At 34.2% G+C, this 17,095-nt stretch overlaps 1 protein-coding gene across 1 annotated transcript in view; it reads left to right on the top strand.

Annotated features, from left to right (window-relative positions):
- Window positions 1–17,095, top strand: part of LOC143246293 (ras-related and estrogen-regulated growth inhibitor-like protein) — a 56,818-nt gene that overhangs the window by 11,023 nt on the left and 28,700 nt on the right. The window lies entirely within an intron of this gene.

Raw genomic sequence — 17,095 nt, 5'->3', positions numbered from 1 at the left:
TAGCACATTTCTAGGCTCCTTTTAATACCTTCAAACAAAAGCTAATTTTTAAAATGAATTAAAATGTTATATTTAATTTTTACAAAGGTTTATGTGAGGATTGTAAAACAAAGGATTAATATGTTACAATATGACATATATATATTTTTTCTAATTCCATACCTCTTGATACAAGTATCAAGACCTCACTGTTTATTTATTGACATTGTTGTCCAACAAATGGTTCAAAGTTACAATTGTTTGTTAAATTTCACACAAAATTACTCAAGGCTGTCCGCGCTAACCTTACCTAATTTAGAAGTAATAGACTAAAGAGAACGTTGTTACTTAGTCAGCACCACCCACAGCTAACTTCTGGGCTACTCTAACCGAAAGAACGCCCCACGGCTAAAAGGGACAACTATGTTAGGTGATAGGATTTGAAACCGCTGCCCATAGCTGGTTTCTGTATCGAAGGGTGTTTTTTTTTTTTCAACGTACTTAAACCTTCCGAGAATTTTAATTACTTCATTTCCTACATGACTGTCACTCTTATGGTGTATTCACGCTTCACAACTTAATAATTTTATTGTAATTATATCTCTATTATAGAATGACTTTGATAAAATCTTCCAGCTACAAGTTGGTTCTGACGGCATTTTGCTATCGAAATCATCCGAAATTTGTCGTAAATTAAAGACTTAAACGTTAAACGTGTATTTCTGGCAACAAACTGTTTAAAGAAACACTGAAAAGTCGTTCTTTTGCTTGCTTTGATAAGGAAACCAGAACAAAACATACGTTTCCTTAACTATAACTTTATATATATACCAAAAAGAGATCGCATGTGTATGTGTGCAGATAATGTTGAAATATAATACAATATGTAAGGATTAGAAGAACTACAATACCACAAAAAACCTACAAGACAAAAAAGTTGCATTTATGCATCTCTAAAGGCTACAAATGATAACTGTTCATTTCAAAAAGTATGGTATTTATTTGTAACACTCTTTCTAGGCAACGGCATTAACATTAAAAATATTTCATGACTGGTGCCTGTGCACGAATAGATGTACATCTTTCTTACAGAAAGTCGTGAGGATGGACGATACTGAGTTTTATGAGATCCTATAGAACTATGAAGAAAACACCCTTGTCATTAACTTCCATATTACACCATATACACATATTTATTTTTGTGTTACTTTATCTGGCCGGTCTTATTTAATTTACCATTCGGTATAAAGAATAATTGCAATAATTCGCTAAGTTTATTCCAGCAAATAAAAATTTGAAGGTTCACCAAAATGTTGATGTACTGGTATTTGTCCAACAGATGTTTACATGTCTTTTTCATGTCACCGCAGTATAGCAGTTAGGGAACTGTTCTTCTTTTAGCTAATTTTAATCAATGACACAAATACTAATACATATTCATGCAAATTACTATATGCTTAATTTCTAACATTACAGTTTAATTTTGGATCTTTTTTTATTTTAGTAATATAAAAAATTTATATATATATATATATACCAATAAGATATCGCATGTGTATGTGTGCAGATAACGAGCGCATGACTTAACGTTTGAGATTTTCCGAAAAGTATAGGACATTATTTGTGTCATATAAAAAAATAAATTAGTTTACATTAAATTATGACTCTCTACTGAGTTAGCGAGTTTACTTGCCAGTCTGCCTGCTACTGTTAGAAAGACAGTTCGGCGTCATGCCTATTTAGCTTGTGTTCCGACCAAGTAACATGGCTACTTGTTTTGTTTGTTTGTTTTTTGAATTTCGCACAAAGCTACTCGAGCCGTCCCTAATTTAGCAGTGTAAGACTAGAGGGAAGGCAGCTAGTCATCACCACCCACCGCCAACTTTTGGGCTACTATTTTACCAACGAATAGTGGGATTGACCTTCACGTTATAACGCCCCACAGCTAAAAGGGCGAGCATGTTTGGTGCGACGGGGATGCGAACCCGCAACCCTCAGATTACGAGTCGCACGCAATAACATGGCTACTAGTGTGTGTGTGTGTTTTAGCAAAGCCACATCGAGCTATCTGCTGAGCCCACCGAGGGGAATCGAACCCCTGATTTTAGCATTGTAAATCCGTAGACTTGCTGTTGTACTAGCAGGGGGCCGGCTACTAGAAGTATCATACATATGAGAAAATCTATATAATTGAAATAGTAACGAAAGAGTGTACGAGAAAAGCTTTTCAAATTTCATTACACTGTGTGTTAATGAAATTAAAAGCACGAAGATACGGGCGGCGCCACCATATGCTCGCCCTTTCAGCCGTGGGGGCATTATAATATTACAGCCAATAACACTATTCGTTACTAAAAGAGTAGCCCAAGAGTTAGCGGTGGGCTATGTTGACTAGATACTATCCCTGCGGACTATACATCATTTTGCAATTACGGACCGCTGACACAGATAGCCCTCGAGTATCTTTGTACGAATTTAAAATATACAAATTCAAGAAACAAAAAGGTTCTCGACAATCAACTAAAATTATAGAGAATTCTTTCATTTTCTTAATGGAATCTATTAATTATTAATCTGATTTTAGTAAACCACTGAAAAATTAAAGCTGTGAGGTGGAATAAACTGTTAACAAAAGGGCGGGGAGAAATCTCTCACCCCATTTATAAAAATACAATTTTTCAAGGACTTCTACTTTAAGAGCAGGTTAAGTAATTTAGTGTAGTGTCCGCACGTTCGGGAACAGCTATGTTGATTTTTTTTTCTTGGTAAACGAATACTCACCAATCTGTTAAGATAAGAAAAGGAGAAAGACCTCCATTATATAAGGGCTTATTTGTTTGTTTTGTTTTTTTAATTTCACGCAAAGGTACATGAGGGCTATCTGCGCTAGCCGTTCCTAATTTAGCAGTGTAAGACTAGAGAGAAGGCAGCTAGTCATCACCACCCACCTCCAACTCTTATGCTACTCTTTTACCAACGAATAGTGGGATTGACCTTCACGTTATAACGCCCCCACGGCTGAAAGGGCGAGCATGTTTGGTACGACGGGAATTCGAACCCGCGACCCTCAGATTACGAGTCGAACGCCTTAATCCGCTTGGCCATGCCGGGCCTTGAAACCAAAAGGAGTTAAGTTCCTGGAAAAGCGAGTGCCCCTTCCAGGAGTACGGAAACGAAAAATAGTGTGGAAGAGTTTTTTTTCTTAGAATGACATAATGTCTTCTGTATAATGATGATTGACGCAAATATGACGAAACGGTAAGGGTAGGCCAACTTTTAGCGCTGTAAGTAAGTCCTGGGAGTAGAGCTTCTCCCACAAAATGTAAATGTTTGGCTCCTATTTTTATGTTTAAATTAAAGCAATGGTTAGAACGTTTTAGTTGTTTTGTAGATAATTTGACACATTATTGTGAGTTGCTGTTCAGTAATATTATAAAACTATATTATCTAATCCGTAATTGTAAGTACTATTGTACAATTATTTGAATGCTACAGTGATCACTTAGTTTTAAACATATTACCATGCACATGACAAACACGTGCAGTGTGATCATAAGCGGTGCAGAATTTCCTTATGTCTTCTTTCAATATATTTTTTGCACTTCTTTAAATACATTTTGGGAAGACAAAACCCTCTTTTCCTATGGTTCGACCGCTTGTGATATATATATATATATATATTTATAAATCAAATGTTAGCGATACAATAAAGAGAAACTATTTGTTTCTGCATTTTCTTTTTTTTATGAGAAGACTTCCCAGTGGCACAGCGGCGTGTCTGCGGACTTACAACTCTAGAAATCGAGTTTCGATCGTCATGGTGGGCAAATCACAGATAGCCTTTTGTATAGCTTCGTGTTTAACTATAAACAAACAGATACATTTATGAGAAAAAAAAAAGTTATACTAAGGCCTTAAATGGCCCGGCATGGTCAGGTGGGATAAGGCACTCGACTCGTAATCTGAGGGTCGCGAGTTCGAATCCCCGTCGTACCAAACATGCTCGCCCTTTCAGCCGTGGGGGAGTTATAATGTGAAGGTCAATCCCACTATTCGTTGGTAAAAGAGTAGCCTAAGAGCTGGCGGTGTGTGGTGATGATTAGCTACCTTCCTTTTAGTCTTGCAACGCTAAATTATGGACGGCTAGCGCAGATAGCCCTCGAGTAGCTTTTCGCGAAATTCAAAAGAAACCAAATTTTTTTTGTTTCCCAATCATATTTTATTCCTCTGATTCTATGAATACAGCGCAGGTTTTCAAACCTCTTAAGTTTATAATTCATAAAAGAAACAACCCTTCTAAAATTATTATATTAAAATTATATTATTACTATTTCAGCATGTCGTTACTTGTTAATGTGTGTTTTACACTATTATCGGAACTAATATTGTTTTATTTCCATTGAAGAGGATTGGAATTTACCGTGATTCGCTACTGTATATTTACTGATTCCTAACTAAACCGAACATGGCCCAATAGTTAAAAGACTAGATTGTGGAGTCCAACATTTTGGTGGAGAAACTTTCTGAGCATTTACGGTTTTGTTTGGCCCTAAATTTGTTTGGGATCATTCACATTTAAACCAAAGTCGGCTGAGTTCAAGGATTAGTTATAAAATTGATTGTCAAATACCACTATTTGGACTTGAAAGAGTAATCCGAAAGTTGCCGGTGTGTGGTGTTGACCATTCTCCTTCTCTCTAGTTCATCACTTCAAAATGGCTAGCGCATACAGTCCTCTGATACTTATGAGAAAAATCCAATAAAACAAAAAAATAATGATCTCTAGCTCGTTACGTTCTTTGAAATATTCCGTATTCGTTAATCGAACGCAGAAGTATAAATCGTTATCAGGTTATTTGCGCTTTCTTCACCGCTGGGAGTCAAACCCCAGACTTTAACGTTGTAAGTTTACGTACTGCTGGTTCATTGTGGAATCGTAAGAACGACTCTTTAAATTGACTAGTTTTTGTAAATTGTACGAGCAAGCTTTGCCAAGACAAATAGTTTACGTTTATGGCTTCTTTATCACTTGAACTCTTACAAATTGGTGCGTTAACTTTTATTAAACTTTATGATTTGGTTTATTTGTTTATTTTAAACCATTAAAATGTTATTTTTCGTATTATAAATACCAAATGCTTTTTATAAAATTACATTAAATTGCAAATATGATTCATAATTTCTTTTCATTGACTGTGTTTTCATTTTCACGAAACTGTATCAATGATTTTTATTTCTACTACTGAAGTGCAGCTACTTGTTACCTTTATTACTTCCGCCACAGAAGATGAGTGTGTTTTTTTGTCAGCAAAACTTTTTGACAATTGCTGAATGGATTTGAACCATAGTTTGTATATATTTGAACTTTGGCCCAACTCATGTTAGTTTAGGAGGTCAATATCACAGCAAGGTCACGAAAAAACAACACTCCCTATCTGTTAAAATGGGAACAGATTTCTCGCATTGTTCTTGCTCTATAACTCCGTCAAAAATGGTCGGATTTTGATGAAACGTGGTGCTCTTATGTAGAATATTACTAGTAATTGTTAAGAGGATCATAGGGATATACAGTTTTTGTTTACCGAGCTTGTCCACAAAAAGACAGTCGTATGTTTTTGTGTGTGAGATATTTTAAACTTTGAATTCTTACAATGTTGGCTTATGTAGACGAGGAACATTGGAGGGAGGGAAATTAGAAGGAATAAAAAGTCTATGGATTATGAACTTAAACTGGTTATAGTTATAGATGATTCCTTTACACAAAATTTGTCTAGAATAGCTTATGGGGTAAATAGGGAGAAAAGAGTTAGATTATGCTACCATGGGGCAGAGATGGAAGGCATATAATGAAGGAGACTGATAACAAAGCATATTTTGTTTTAAACGTAGGGGCTAATGATACAGAGAAGAATAAATCAGAGGAGCTAATTAATAAGAGCAATAGTTTGATAAAGGCATTTAAAGATAAAGGCTATAAATTAATTGTATTAGGGATACTGTCAAGAATTAATTGTGCAGATTAAATTTTTAGTAGGTAACTAGGGCTAAATGCTAGACTACAATGAATATGTAAGGATGAGCAGGTAAGGTTGTTTGACGTATGGGATCAATACAGTAGTAGGAGAGGACATTTTGGAATAGATGGTTTACACTGAAGTAAGAAAGGGTCTGGCATCTTTGCAAAGGCTACTGACTCTGTTGTAAGGGAAGTTTTAAACTAGGACTAGATAGTGGTGAGGGAAAAGATAAACTAAATGACACAAAACTGAGACATGGAGGGAAGTTTAGCATAAAAAATTGGTATAAAAGTAGTTATAATAAAAACTTTATTGTTACTATTGTATTTTTAGAAGTATAGCACATAAAATAGATGAACTTAGGCAGTGGCAGGAATAGAAGATTTTGATATAATGGGAATAACTAAAACATGGTTAAATGTAGATGATTCTGATGACAGAAATTTATTTAAATACATGGTTACAAGTTATTTAATAGAAACAGAGTAGTAAATAGAGGGGGAGGAGTGACTCTATATGTAATGTGTGAGTTACATCCTGTTGAAGCTTAGAATATTAAATATAATACCAAGGAGATTCAATATATTTAGGTTCCTGTTATTGGATATCAAGGGAAAAGTTTTTAGTGCGAATTTGTTACAGACCACCAGATGCAAATGGTGAAATTAGTGAGAAATTTACAGTAATATTAATATTTCAGCTGTTAATAAAATTATAATTTCAATTTCAGGCATATTGATTGAGAAATGCTAGAGTCAAACCTTGAAGGAGGAAGGTTTTGGAAATAGTTTAAGGTAGATTTTTGCACCAATTGGTGAAGGAACCTATTATAAATCATGCTATTTTAGATTTATTGTTAACTTCTGATACAGAAATGGTTAAGAGAGTGAAGATTGGGAACATCTGGATACAAATGATCATTGCTTTATTAGGTATAATGTTTTGCATATGGAAGAAATAATAATGTTTTGATTCCAAATTTCAAAAAAGCAGATTTTGAAAAGTTGCAATAACAATTATCTGTTCTGAATTGGCCAGCTGAGTTATTTGAAAACACTGAGCAAATGTGGAAAAAGTTTAAAGAAAAACAAAATGTTACAATGGAGAAAGGATCCTAGCAGAATTAAAAAGGAAGTCTTGTATCTGGTAGTTATGGAATAGCTAGATTATTACATTCAGGTTTTCTTCAGTTTTTACTGATGAAGACTTAAGTTAGTACTTCGTCTTAAACAATTGATAAATGAAAACAAAGTAGAACAATACAAGCTGAGCTTGTTAACATAAAATTGGGAAGTTTAAAGAAAAGTGAGATTCCAGGGCCAGATGATATTTCCCCTAGAAATTTAAAAGAGGCCAAGGACTGGATATGCGAGCCACTTGCCACAGTTTTTTATGTCCTTGAATAGTAGACAAGTACCAACAAATTGGAAATTGGCTAATGTCAGTCCTATCTTCTAAGGAAGTAATAGAAGTTGTCCCAGTGATTATAGGCCTATTAGTCTTACAAGTTTGGGAAAAGTTTTGAAAAGTCTGATAAAAGTTTCTTTGTAAAGCCATTTAACAAAATTTATAATTTTGTTGGACAGTTAACATGTTTTACTAAAGGAAAAGTGTGTCTTACAAATCTTTTGACGTACTTTGAAAAGGGTACTGCGTGTGTAGATGAAGGTGAGGATGCAAATTTGGTGTGTCTAAATATTCGAAAAGCATTTGATAAAGTGTCACATAAAAGGCTTGTAAAGAAACTTATCTCTATAGGTGTGTGGGTAAGTTAACTAATTGGATAGAGGAGTAACTTGATAGAAGGATGCTGATAATTGTTTTAAATAGAGTTCACTCAGACTGGACTAATGTTGCAAGTGGCGAAGCTTAAGGCTCAGTTTTAAGACCATTGCTCTTTTGGATATAAATCAATGGCATAGACTAAGGAATGGTAAATAAATTACTTAAATGTGCTGATGATGTCAAGGTCTTGAATGTTGCTCGCTGTGAAAAGGATAGTGTTGTTTTAAGAAATGATTTAGATCATTTAGTGTGTTGGGCAAATAAATGGTAGATTAGTTTTAATTAAGATAAATGCAAGATTTTGCATGTGGGTTATCTTAATTTGAATTATAATTTGGATGGAAATAACCATAAGAGTACCATGAAAGAAAATGATCCTGGTGTAATAGTTGATTGGTCTCTTAAGCCATCCGAGCAGTGTACTGTTCTTAGTGGTAGGACAAATAGAATTTTCGGTTGCCTCTACATAAGTATTTAATACAAGTCTAAAGAGGTTGTAATTTCATTGTATAGGTCACAGGTTAGGCCACATTTGGAGTATTGTGTTCATTCTTGGGTTCCTTACCTTAGGATAGATATTGAATTGTTGGATAGGACACAGATGAAGGTTACTAAAATAGTACCTGGGATGGAGGGGATGTCATATGAGAAAAGATTAAAATATCTCAATTTATTTTTTCTTAAATAAATAACAATTAGAGTGGATCTGAATAAAGTGTTTAAGATTGTAAAAGGAATTGATAATATTCATGCATCAGGATTTTCTTATTTCAAAGAGATAATTATAGAAATAGGGGACACAAATATAGATTTAGTCAGGGTGGAAATCTCCTTCAGTTAAGACAATTTTATTTCTTAAATAGGGTGTTTGGCTTGTGGAATGGGTTACCTTTGGATTTTGTGGAAGCAGCAAGTTTGAGTCAGTTTAAAACAAAAGGCTTAGTAGAAATATAAATGATAAGAAGTGGCTTTAAATTATTATTATTATTTAATAGTTTTAATTTAGCTAGAGGATGGGATAACCGAAATGGACCAACGTGTCTGTTATTGTCTCTGAAAATTATGTTATGTTAAAATAGGTATAAATGAGCTAATAATCTATATGTAGAGGTGGAACGGATGCACGTATTAAAGTAATATAAAAGTTATTTATATTTTATTGTCTACAAGTTGTCAAAAGTTAGATATGACGAACTATGTGACATAGTCCGTTGCATGTGCTGTCCGGAGTGTATCAAGGTCGAAAACCAACGAATAGCCAAAACCGTGATATATTCTTTCATCATGATCTTTCTTCAACAGGCCTAGAACATTCCTAGTTTTAACAAAACAATGTTGACGATCTTTTACTTCCTATTTTATTATTATTCTGTGTAAAATTAATACACTCTATAACTTAGTGTACCAGTTACACAATTTGATACAAAAAGTAAACAAACAAGTATTAGGAAAAAATGATCGCTTAACAAAAAAAAACCTGTCTAGGGCTAGGTTCTGAACTTGAATAAAGGAACCAATTAAGATAGTGATTGAAGTGAACATATCTCTTAATCAGCTAATGAGCACATAGCAGACTAAAAATATGTGAGAAGTCGGGTCCCGCGTTAACAGATAAGGATTTTTATATTTTCATTACCTTGCTGTGACTTTGACCTTTGACTTCGACTCTCAAAAAACTAATATTTTCTAAGCGTGGAAGCCAGTATTGTAAGAATGTTACTCTCAGTGTAAAGTCGAGCCAGCTTAGTCTGCTGTGTAATCGTTAACTGATCAAGTGATATGTATACTTCCATCCCTATCTTGTTTGGTTCATTTTTTTATTAGCCAGTGTTGCTCAGTTTTCGTGTTGTTTTTTAATTTTACGACAATTTTGCTGATACTTGTAATAAAATAAGAATAAACCTAAATTTTTATTTTTTAATGTGATGTTTTCAAAATTTTATATTTGGGAAAACAAAGTGGAAATATTTTGTAGATAAAGATGTGTAACTTTGTTCAGCCATTTTACGTGTGCTTTAACTAGTTATATTAAGTTCTTAAAGTATGGCAGCGTCTGCGTAATATATTTTACAAATAATGAACATTTGAATGACTTTTCAGGTTATTTAATGTATACTACTTAACTTTTTTATTTTTTCCGGAACAGAGTTAAAACACCGCAAAATAAATATATGCGCGTGTTTTATAGTGTGACATGGATTGCAATAAATGCTGTGATTGCAAGGTCTTGAAACTCAACTACTATGATTTCACGTGACAAGTGGTTCTCGTGCTAGAGGGAACGAGTTATATAATCAGCTTAATCGTGAATAGAATGTTGTAGCAATGACCTAAATGTTCATATGTTTTTCATATAATTGAACTCACCCCTATGTTGATGATAGGAATGACAATTATGTTTTCAATAGAATGGGACGAATCGTGTCACGCAGACATATCAAAATATTATGTTATCAGTCTTATGGTGTGAAGTGAAGAGTCTCATGATTTTAAAACGGTCTTTCAGACCATATCTGGCTAAAGGACTTCAAAGTTAGGATATTTTATTCGCCTGGGACTAAACTTTGAGGATTTGGATAATCGTTGAACAGAGAAATCTGCTTAGTGATATATCGTCGTTAGGTTGAAATGCCAATATTTATGATGGCTTTTACGAACCAAAAATAATATATATATATATATATAAATACGCAGAAAAGGTACAATTATTTTATATGGGTTGCATCATATAAATTATAGCAATAGCAACTGACAATTTATCGACTTTGAATTTCAGTTTCTGCCCTAACAAACCAAGAATTGGAAAATCAAAAGTGAAAGAATTTTCATTAGATAGCTAGTTTTGTTTAATAGAATAGGTACTCTAATATTGTGGTGTAAGTAGGTTCGAAACCTAACTAATTTGAGCTTTGTATATTTTTCTGAAACAGTCGGCGATACGTTGAATTGATCTTACATAATGTGCCATAGATGGCATATTGGGCTATCTTTGAAGTCATTTCAACAAATTGATATAATGCTTGTTTCTCTTTCCTAAATATCAAATTGTTTTAATTATAATTACAAGCTCGAAACATTCAGTATCGTCGATTACATCTTTAACATTTAATTTTTTATACAATTAATTAATTTTTTTACGGGAAAGGGAAATTATGCATTCAGTTTTTAATATATATTATTATTATATATATATTATGAAGAGCTTATTTTAGCATTTTGGTTCTGCATTATTATGACTAAAATTGATTTCAAATTATAAATCTGGTGAAGTAATATCCTCATAAACTAAGACTTGGTGTGGCCCTAGTGAGTAGCATGCCTGGCCAGTGAATCAGAGTGTTATTGGTTCATGAACCGTTGTCCAAAAGTGCGCTCTGTATAAACGTAGCCAAAGCGTTGGCAGTGGATTCTTTTCCCTCTGGTATTTCAATTGAAAATAAGGGACAGCTAAGTGCGCGTATAGACTTTATTTAGCTTTGGCGAAGCTCTGAAATAAACAAACAGTTGAAATTAGCAACGAAATGAAATTACGTGGTATTATATTTATATTGAATGTTTTAAAAACAAGTTTATAATATTTGTCTTTTAAAATAAATAATTAACGTTAGAATACCTGTTCTTTGTATTCACGTAACCTGAAATTGGTTATATACAATTCTAAACAGTATTTTTATTCTTTTTGTTACCTCCTTCCTATTCATTACTGTGGTTCACTACATTGCTAAAATCAGGGGTTTGATTCCCGTCGATGGACTCAGCAGATAGCCCGATGTAGCTTTGCTATATGAAAATACACATACACACCACTGCCCTTTCCATATAAAGTAAAAACTAACAGAGTATTCAGATTTTGTATTCATAGCCAGTAAATTTAAATCTATAGTAATAAATGATTTACCTACTCAAGTTTAATAACACTAACCTGTGGCAGTCAATCTAAACTACTCATACTTTAGATCTCTCAAACACTCTTTTGCAACGAGGACTTTTGTGTTGCAGTCACAACTGGACAAAGTCTAATAGTTTGTGTCTAGCTGCAAATCGGAAGGTCAAAGGTTTGAAGTCGTGAGATACTGTTTAACATTCTCCGTGTTTTTCTGTAGGAGCATTGTGACTGCCATAGCTAATTCTCGCTATTCAATTACTAGTAGCCGCTTGAATGGTGGATAGTGCTTACGGATTGCTATCCACCCCTTCTTTTCTGGTCAGCAGTTCAGAATTATGACTAAAATTGGTCTCTGACATGGCCGTTTGGCCTACTTGTCGTATAAAGCGCTGTCCGCGTTGAAAACACCAAAACTTGTTTTATTCGACCTGTTCGTTCAACATTATATATCATTAGTTTAGGTTTCACAACTGCTTATCTCATTTATATGATATTTATAGCGTAAGAAACACAATGAGTTAATGAGAATGTAAGCTATTAATGAGACAAAGAGGAACAGTATTATACTGAATCATTTTTACCCTGTGCACCTTGTTTACGTTAATGGGAAAACATTGAGCAATTTTTGGAAGAAAATTGAGCTACAAACTTATGAATTGGAAAAATATTCTGAAATAAAAGAAGTTATTAATAACAAAAGTTAGTGTTTTCTTATAGAAAAGCCACATCATGCTATTTGCTGAGCTCACGGAGGAACATCGAACCCTCTCATTTTAAGATTATAAATCCGCAGACTTACCGCTGTACTAGCGGGGGCATAATAAAGTTACTGAACATGATGTAATAACGATAAATACCCCGGTGTGACAGCGATAAGTCTATGGATTTACGACGATCAAACCTGGGATTTGTTTCCCCGCGGTGGACGCAGCAGGTAGCCTACTGTAACTTTACTTAAATAACTACTGATGATAAATAAAAAATGACTGAATATATTGTGAGTAAGAGAAGGACAGAAATCGTATTTTACGTAATTAACATTTAACGTAAAGTTGTATGAGAATTGAATTCATGTAACAAAATGTTTTCATAACTAGATGACATTTTTTTGACTCAACATAGTGGAACTTTATGTGTACACAAGCAAAATATGGCATAGTCCCTTCATAATCGTTGACAAAGGATAGAAAATATGACACAGCGATTATAAATGTTAAGTTATATGAAAGAGACGACTTCTGATTGTAAACTAACTTACATGAATTTGAAAAAAAAAAGGTAACAATAATGTCATATAGATAATTATTTACATGGGTTTGGTTTGTTTCGAATTTCGCGCAAAGCTACTCGAGAGCTATCTGCGTTAGCCGTCCCTAATTTAGCAGTGTAAGACTAGAGGGAAAGCAGCTAGTCATCACCACCCACCACCAACTCTTGGGCTACTCTTTTACCAACGAATAGTGAGATTGACCGTCACATAATAACGCCTAAACGGTTGAAATAGCGAACATATTTGGTGTAACGGTGATTTGAACCCGCGACCATACAGATTATGAGTCGAGCACGCTATCCACCTGGTCTATGATTTAACCTGAAAAGGCTTAGTAGAGCTAATAAGATATAGTAAATCTGACAAGGTGTTTCGCACTCATAAATATTAAAAAAATAATAATATTCGAACTAATTTCATTTTATCCTTAGAGCGAGTTAGATACATATGATAAAAGAGACCAATAGTACTGAGCATTAGACTACATTTTTTTACTCTATCAGTTATTTCTTCCTTTATTCCTGTTTACGCAAGAAAAAACTTAAGATCTTTATGTTCAGCTTTAGTGGTATAAAGAGTTAAAAAAAATCGTTACTGAAGTTATCACATTCGGCTTCGTAATTATCCTAGTTTAGTCCAAATCGCAAGGCCTAACTGATTTGGATCTTTATTCTGTAAGAAGTTAGACGTAGATTTGACATGACAACAGCTTGTTATGCGATAAATTTGGATTTTATAACACCAAATGTCCTCTGGTAAGAAAGTAGTAAGTTTACGAAATTACAACTCTAAAGTTCGAGGTTCGATTTTCACGGTTTGCACAGAAGTTAAGTCATTGTGGCTTTAAACCAAACTGTTAAACTGACTGAGAAACGTGATAACAAATAGTGTTTTTAAAATTGACAGATTTTACTTCGCCAGATTTGTTTTAGCATTAAAGAAACATACAAATGTATTATAAGTTTGCCTTCTATGAACTTCAAGAAATATGTTATATGTATAATTATACTGCTTGTCAAGAATAAGTTTCTAAATCTTTGTTTTCTTTAGTACTATGTCATTAAATATCAAAACAGAGAATCAAACCCACAAATGAAAAAGGGTCGAGATTAGAAATAATAAGTCTAATTATAGTGTTAGCAGGCCTAATTACAGCGTTGCTCGCAACGGCTCTGTCAATCTAGTCGAAGCAGATCAATGAAAGGGGAAAAAATAGCAGCTTCTGGTATTGAATATATTTGAATAGAAGTATCATCAACCTATATTTCAATGTGGTCATTGGCTTACAAGTAGCATGCAAGGAGATTATTAACGCTACCATGAAAATTCACTGTTAGCATCAACTGTAATGGTTTTCGAATTGTACTGCATGATTTAACAGGAGTATCAATAATACTGATGACCGAAAAGGGCGATTTTATTCTGGTGGTGTTTTAAAAAAATATATTTTAATAAGCACCTGGAAACTAAGAAGGTGCTTCAATAATAAAATGCATCACTTTCAGAGACAGGGAGAAAATATGTATTGTATTATGTGTTTAACATATGATTAACTAAAAACGTGATATTGTTTTCAACTGCGGAATGTTAACCAAGGAGTGCCTGACTTGTCCTTGAAAAACCTTTGAATACTGTTATAAAACTGCGAGATCGCTAATAATATTAGCAGCTTGTATTTACATTTTAAACCAAGTTTCTTTCTTTTCAAGGTTGAATGACTTTTTCGAGGGGGCGTTGTTTATTCATAACTGAAGTATAATATATGCTTTAGACTTCTCCACTTCAAAGGACTTTGTACACTTTCAATTGTTTGGGTGTGGTCCCCTATAGTGCAGTGAGTGGTGGATACACACGATTCTGTACTTGAATTGACATTTGAGCATTCTACACGACTTCAACGCCCAAATTTGCAGCAAAGAAATGTTTTTCATTTCTTGGCATAAGTTTATTTAAAAACAGTGTTTTATCTACCCAGACGGAAGGAACGTGGCACTTCCCACTGGAAATGCACGCACTGAACATTTGTTTTACTGACCAATACTGAGATCTCTCATAAGGGACGATTTCCGGTGATCATTCCAAAACTTTTTATCTACTTATACAAGTCATTCCATCAAATGAAATCAAAGCTGTAAAAACTTTAAAAATAAATACTTTATACATAGCGTTGACCATGTCAAAGGGCATGACAATTTCCAGCACTCAGTCCCGAATGACTTGTAAGGTGCACACAAACGATTTTATTTTATGACACAGCTCTAAGAATCAAAGGGGTGTGTGTTTTATTTGAACAATGCCTGAATTTATAATTATGGTAAAATAACTGATAAAACTATTTCTTAAAAGCCACTGCACATTTAATGTTTGTTTGTTTGCTTTTGAGTTTCACGCAAAGCTACACGAGGACTATCTATGCTAGCCCTCCCTAATTTAGCAGTGTAAAACTAGAGGAAAGATAGCTAGTCATCACCACCCATCACCAACTCTTGGGCTACTCTTTTACTAAGAGAGCCAAGACATGTAATTAGAAATTGCTTAACTTATATTTTTTCTATTCCAATGTTTCTACTGCATATTTAGAAATATATAAAAATACATTTGCAAGTAACAATATTTATTTCAGGACATAACTTTGAGATTTCACTTGAAAAGGATCCTACGATATCTACCCTCTGTTTGTTTGCATGCGAAAATAGAAACATTATCCTACAATCGTCTTTTTACACGACTAGGAGAACTGTTTGTTTTTATTTTGTTTGTTTGTTTTGCGTTTCACGCAAAACTATACGAATATAATCTGCGCTAACCGTTTCTAATTTAGCAGCGTAAGACCAGAGGGAAGGCAGCTAGTCATCACCGCCAACTCTTGGGCTATTCTTTTTACCAACGAATAGTGGGATTGACTGTCACATTATAACAGTTCCACGGCGAAAAGAGAGAGCATCCTTGGTGTGACGGGGATTCGAACCCACGAGATTCAGATAATGACTCGAGCGCCCTAACCATCTGGCCATGTCGGGACATATTTAATGTAAAGTCAATAAGCTTGAAAACAAATCTTAACATTCGTTCCAACTAGTTTCTTTCAAATCGAAGTGGAAAGTTTAATTACCAGTATCATGGAGTAATGTAGAATTGGAAAATCTTTTAGTCTTTCGACAATCATTCCGATTAGTCCAATTATATTTTAATTTGTACCAGATACATTAAGTTTTATTGTTTTTGAATTTAAGATATACCTAGAGATGTTTTAATTTGTTTTCGAACGAGCGCAACTAACAGCTAGTGAAAGCCTTTGGTATTTTTCTTGAACAACGACAAATCATATCCACCCATCTACTTAAATATTTCGTTCGTGCAGGTTACTTGATTGTTTTACAGAAGGCATAAATTCAAAGAATAAGGAAGGTGACCCACGAACGTCCATAAAGCAAATAACTATTTTGTGTGAAAAATGTTCTGTTGAGCCCATCTTTAAATGATTCATTACATTGTTTCTGGTTTATCTGTGAGGAAATATATTCATAGTCAGCTTTAATGGAAATTTATAACTGTATAGATTTTAGATACATTACCTGCCTAATTTTGTTTTTGTTGTTTGGAATCACCTTTTGCTGAGATAATAACTTGGAATAGTGGTGGCAAAGATCCCACAAGTTGTCATGATGTATTTTGTTTGACTGAAGTCCCTGTGTTGATGATTACGGTACAGTAGAGCGTCATTACGCCGCGGACCAGTAAACCGCGAAATCGCTTAAGTCGCTGTAGCAAGTCTTATGAGCGATATGAACGAGGATTATCGCGGCTCACCGCTAATTTAAGAACGTGTAAAAACGCGGCTTACGAATTTAATCCTGGCTTTATAACTTCAAGGGGATATTTAAAAAGGATTTGCTTTAATTTGGGAAATAAATAAAATATATTACAATAGAAATCGACCGTTAATCTACCTTATCCGTTCTCTATGTCAGTTTTATGGAGGCCGCCATTGTTACCGAATCACACCTCTCCATACATTAAAGTTAATCCACGGTAAATCCGTGAAAAAAGTGATCAATAATTAAAGTATTATTTTTAATTCGATAATGCGATATAATGATCACGCAATGGCCCGGATGAGGCTCCTCGGCGGAGCTGTTGGCGACTTCGGCTTTTCAG

Source organism: Tachypleus tridentatus, chromosome 1 (genome assembly GCF_004210375.1).
Source record: "Tachypleus tridentatus isolate NWPU-2018 chromosome 1, ASM421037v1, whole genome shotgun sequence".
Lineage (NCBI taxonomy): Eukaryota > Metazoa > Arthropoda > Merostomata > Xiphosura > Limulidae > Tachypleus > Tachypleus tridentatus.
Note: the sequence above shows the minus strand (reverse complement) of the source record. Positions and strands in the feature narration are given on the sequence as shown.